Source organism: Crocuta crocuta, unplaced genomic scaffold (assembly GCF_008692635.1).
Source record: "Crocuta crocuta isolate KB4526 unplaced genomic scaffold, BGI_CrCroc_1.0 scaffold633, whole genome shotgun sequence".
In the NCBI taxonomy this organism is placed as follows: Eukaryota; Metazoa; Chordata; class Mammalia; order Carnivora; family Hyaenidae; genus Crocuta; species Crocuta crocuta.
Window position 1 is genome coordinate 64813 of NW_027528210.1, and position 6241 is coordinate 71053.

Consider the following 6241-nt stretch of genomic DNA (forward strand, 5'->3'; position numbering starts at 1 on the left):
ATATCACACTAATTCCAATACTATTTACTATTTTACTAACTAAAGGAAAACAAATGGTATATACTTCAAAGAAAGACAAAACTATGGCTTTTTGAAATTATGATCATCTACTTGAAAAATTCTAACAGAATGAATAAAAATATTTTAGAATTGAAACAATAGTCCATAAAAGTATGAAATATGAGTCTACCATAAAAAGTATATAGATTACCTATATACTAGCAAATGTCAGTTTGAAAATATTATACACATATATCCTATCATAACAGTACAACCCATAAAAAATGTGAGAGTAAATCTAAAATTAAATTTCAATGACTCAAATGAAAAACAATCTATGAATGTTTCCTAANCAGCACTTTTTGGGGAAAATAACAGAGTGATTCACAATTCATATGAAAAACAGAAAATGGCAGGAATTGTGATGATTGTGAAGAGAAAACTGAACCAGGATTTTATATGTCATGATAAATTACAAATAAATAGTTTAAAACCAGTTGTATTTCCAACTTCAAGTTAGATATAATGTTATAAATTTTAGGAATTTAGCTATTTTTAACTATTTTAACTATTATTTTTTACTATTTTCTTATTTATTTATATAAATAAGAAATAAATAAATAGTATATACTTATACTATTTCTTATTTACTATTTATTATTTTTTAACTATTTTAACTATTATTTTTAACTATTTTCTTCTTTTGAAATGTATTCCTCAAAATAGTAATAGATAACACTCTATCATCAATTTAAAACAATGGCACAAACTGACATAATATACTTAAAAACAACTGTGCAACTTTCAGATCACAATGCTTTGAAACTTGAAATCAATCACAGGAAAAAGTCTGGAAAACCTCCAAAAACATGGAGGTTAAAGAACACCCTACTAAAGAATGAATGGGCCAATCAGGCAAATAGAGAAGAAATTTAAAATATATGGAAACAAATGAAAATGAGAATACAACAATCCAAACTCTATGGGNGATGAAAACTATACAAAACTTATGAAGGAAATTGAAGAAGACACAAAGAAATGGAAAAACAATCCACACTCATGGATTGGAAGAATAGATAGAATTAAAATGTCATTACTACCCAAAGCAGTCTACACATTCAATGCAATCCCAATCAAAATTGCGCCAGTATTCTTCTNAAAGGAAACAATCCATAAAGCTAATAGATAAGCGACGGAATGGAAAAAGACAGTTACAAATGACATATAAGATAAAGGGCTAGTATCCAAAATATATAAGGAACTCACCAAACTCCACACCTGAAAAACAAACAATCCAGTAAAGAAATGGGCAGAAGATATGAANGGCAATGAGAAAGAATGAAATCTGGCCATGTGTAGCAACATGGATGGAACTTGTGGGTGCTATGCTGAATGAAATAAGTCAGCCAGAGAAGGACATATACCATATGTTTGCAGATATAGGAGGATTAGGAGGAACCTGATGAAGGACCATGGGGGAGAAGAAGGGGAAAATAGTGGGGGAGAGAGAGGGAGGCAAACCATGAGAGATTCTTGAATGCTGAGAACAAACTGAGGGCAGATGTGGTGGGGGGAGCTTGAGGGGTGTGAAGGGCATGGAGGAGGGCACTTGTGGGTTTGAGGACTGGGTGTTATATGGAAACCAACTTGACAATAAAGTATTCAAAGAAAACATCTATGCAATAAGGGGCAATATGAGAGATAATACTTACATCCCAGTATAATTTCATATCTATAGTATGATACAGCTTTCTCCAAAAGTAAAAATCAGTTTTATGATAGACATGTGCAAAAATAATTTGAATAAAAAAATGAACTTAAGGACATAGTCAATACCAAAGGAGAATACAGACTGTTTCTGTAGATTAGATCTTTATGGAAGAAAAGCAAAGGATGTGGAGATGAAGAACAATTCAACTAATAGAGATTCCCACCTGACAAAGAGTGCTTAGTAAGCACAATTTGAATAAGAGAGGATACTTGACATTCTGCATTCTCCAGGTCACATATAAAAAACTACTGACTTAACAGATTTCAACATGAATTCTCACATAATTTCTGAAAGTCAAATTTTGATGAGACAATTTTCCCCAAGGGAGATGACATAAATTTGGTAAATAGGTCAATAAACACACATTTAAGCTTAAGATTATCCTAGAGTCCTAGAATCACAATCATGAAAGATAGGAGAGAGAAGACAATGAAAGAAATGTTACTGTACTAATTTCCTAATCTCTAGTAATAGTCAAAAGACAGAGTTGAAACGTAGTTAAAATCAGCCCAGATCTGAACAAGAAATTATGAAAACAAGTTATTATACAATAGCATCAAAAAGAAAAGAAAGCATACTTAAGAATAAATTTTATTAAGGAGTCACAAGACTAGTATACAGAAAACTCCAAAACATTGCTGAAAAACAAAAAACAAAGAATACTTTAAACATGAAAATATACCCTGTCTGAATGAATTGGAGAACTTGATATTGTTTAGACAACAGTATTACTGAAAGTTACATACAAATTCAACACAATGCTTACTAAAATATTAATGGTGTCTTTACAGAGATTGAAAACCCCATTCTAAAATTCGTAAGGAATTTAAAGAGACCTCAAATAACCAAGACAATCTGGTAAAAGTATAACAAAGTTAGAAGACTTATACTTTCCAATTTCAAAATCTACTACCAAGTTATAGCAATCAAAACAGTGTGGTAGTGGCATAAGGATAGGCTTCTAGATACATGTAATAAAATATAGGTTCCAGAAATAAGTCCATACATGTACATTCAATTAATTTTCTACTAGGGTGCCAAGAGTATACAATTGGAAAAGAAGAATCTCCTTAATAAATGGTTTTGGGAAACCTAGATATCCTCATGCAAAATAATGAAGTTAGATCACTTATAACATATACAAAAATTAACTCAAAATGGATTGAAAACAAACTTGAAAGCTGACACTATAAACCTCTTAAAAGAAAACATAAGGGCAAATATTCATGACGTTCAATTTGACAAAGATTTCCTTGGGCACCTGGGTGGCTCAGTCAGTTGGGCATCTGACTTCAGCTCGGGTCATGATCTCACGGTTTGTGGGTTTGAGCCCCGCGTTGGGCTCTATGCTGGAAGCTAGCTCAGAGCCTGTAGCCTGTTTCAGATTCTGTGTCTCCCTCTCTCTCTGACCCTCTCCTGTTCATGTTGTCTCTCTCTCTCTCTCTCTCTCAGAAATAAATAAAACATTAAATTTTTTTAAAAAGACTTCTTACATATGACACCAAATGTACATGTACCAAAATAAAACATTAATAAATTGTGCTTCATTAAAATTAAAATTTCTTGTGCACCAAAGGCCATTATTCAGAGAGTGAAAACCCCATTCAAAAAAATGAGAAAAGAAAACCCACAAATATGATGATAGTTAAATAGCCAGAGTATATAAACAATACTGACAACTGAACAGCAAGAATATAAACAACCTAATAAAAAAATGGGCCAAGGATCTGTGTGGACAGATCAGAGGCCAGAGGCTGCTTCAAATCTATGTCTCCCTCTCTTTCTTCCCCTCCCTCCTCTCTCTCTCTCAAAAATAAATAAACATTAAAAAATAGGCCAAGGACTTGAATAGATATTTCTAACAGACAATATGCAAATGAAAAATAAACATATTAAAAGATTCTGAATATCACTAATCATAAGGGAAATGAAAATCAAAATATGAGATACCTGTTCATATACTTTAGAATGGATAGTATTCAAAAACAGGAAATAACAAGTGTAGGCAAGTATGTGAGGATAAGGAACTCTCTTGCTTTGTGGTTGGGAATGTAAAATGAATGGTGCAGCTGCTCACAAAGGATTTTGCTAGTTACTCAAAAATATAAACATAAAATTAACAAATGACCCAAAAATCCCACTCAAAATATAAACCCAAAAGAACTGAAAGTGAAGATACAGATATTTGGTACAACAAGAATGAACTAAAACCCAAAAAGGCAAAATAATTTTACTGAAACATCTTGCTTAAAGCACAATATCACCTTTCATAGGTATTCCTATGATCTGACATTTGGGATTGTCTCAAACATTTGAGGCTTTTAAAGATTATCTTTCTTAAATTATAAATCTCCCAAACTCCTTGAGACTTGCAGGGATAATTCCCATCTGTTTAAAATTGCTCAGAGAAGTCACAATGGATGTACCAATCCACAACAAACTGATTAGAAGCTGTGATACTGATGGGAGTCCCTTTGGAAACTAGCTGTTCCAGTTCTTTCGAAAGGCTTTCCTCAAGCCCAGAGAGGCAAGTAATGCCCCTAGACAGCACAATTTCCACAGAAAGATTCTTCTGAATTTTAGTGCCACGCTTCATAATGCTGCCAGAGACTATTTTTGAGAGTTCCAGGTTGTTGATGCCCAGCTGGTCAGGTGCAAAAAGAATCTCAGGCACCTGGTACAGCTGGTAGTCATTGTAGATGGCATTCTCAATAGACTGTATTCTCTCAGTTGGCATTCTCAATTAGCTGTTTGTATTCTCTCACAATCTCATATGGCTTCTTACATAGTTTTTTTCCCTCTGGCTCCAAGGCCACATAACACAGCTTCTCTTTGATGTCATCCAGTAAAGACTTGTAAAATATGAAAGGGAAAGTGCTCACACTAGTGAGGAGGATCCAGGTCATATGTCCTGTGATGTCCTCCCTTGCCATATAGAGCTTGGTGAGAGCATTAGGCAGGGAGTAACCCTCAAAGATAGGGACAGTGTAAGTAACTTCGTCCCCACTGTCCACCACTAGTCCCGTGACAGAGGTAGAGCTGTATAGAGTTCTACCACTGTATAATTGGACAGGTAGAAGGCAGGTACATTAAAGGTCTCAAACATCACTTCTGCCATCTTCTCTCGAATCTCTCCTGGGCTCAAGAAGGGCTCAGTCATGAGCACAGGCCACTGACAGGGCTTTACTTCTGGCTTCTACTCAAAAGGATATTTCCTGATTTTCTCCATGTCATCATATCCTGTTACCAGTCCATACTCATGGGGTAGTGCAAATGCAAGACTTCATAGTGTATTGGGCTTCTTCCCTACAAAATATTTTTTCTAATTGGCTCCTGCAAAAGCATATTGAATTTAGGATGCCCCATGACAAAACTGATGACATGATGGGATCCAGTCTCTCCAGAGTGGTCTTCTTTGCAGAGTCTTGGTCTATTGTCAATAGTTATAACTGGAGTATCTAATATATATGCGTTAAATATGTTTACAGTGTGTTCTTCCAAATGTCAACAAAATAATGGAAATTTACCTTTTTGTAAGATAACAAGCACCTAAGGACATATGACAACCGTAGGATTCCAAAGTTCTCAGGTTTGCACTCAAGCAGAGCCACCAGATTGTCCCAAATCCCCAACAAAACACACTATCCCAACCCACAAATTTTGTGTCCTTTCAGATAGCCCAGGGCCAACTGAGGCAATTTCAGGGATGATTTTTCCCTATGTAAAAATCTAGCAGTAACAACAATTGTCCTCAGAGATCATCAGAGGGACTTTAAAGAGTGTGGTTTCTGAGCCATCTGCACTTCCTGCTTGGTGAGCCATAAAGCGAGGAAGGCAAGCCATACCTACAAACAGCTTTGATAAACCTGTGAACTTGAAGCAGAGATCAAGCTTTAATATCAAGTGAAGCTACCAAGCTATGTCCTTGTCCCAAAGAACTGATTCCTTCTGGTTTCTTCTGCTCTGCTCAGCTGTTTGTGATTACTTAAATAATCCTTCCCTTTGTAAGGTGGAAACCTAAGTACCAGACACGGATCTGGGTCTGAATGAGGATGCCTCCAACTCAGTTCCAGCAGCATTCAGAGTATTTGTCTTTTCCCCATTCTTATAATTATTTTAAAACAACTTTATTGAGGCAAATTTTATATACTATGCAATTTACCCATTTAAAGTATATAATACAATGCTTTTTGTATAGTCACTGATATGTACCAAAATCATAGATATCAATTTAGGATATTTTCATCAGCTCAAACAGAATCCCATGCCGTTNTCTTTATGGATTTACCACCCTTGCATTTTCTTCTTTGAAGGATAAAATATGTGAACTTTTGTGACTGATTTCATTTTATTTATATATTATTTTCAAGGTTCATATTGTTTGGAGATAGCATATTTTGTTAATCCATTCATCAGTAGACAGACATTTGGGCTTTTCCCACCTTTGACTATAAATAAATATGCTGCTAG

At 34.8% G+C, this 6241-nt stretch overlaps 1 pseudogene; it reads right to left on the bottom strand.

Annotated features, from left to right (window-relative positions):
* Nucleotides 1–4108: 4108 nt before the first annotated feature.
* Nucleotides 4109–6241, bottom strand: part of LOC144222519 (actin-related protein T2-like) — a 6582-nt pseudogene continuing 4449 nt past the window's right edge.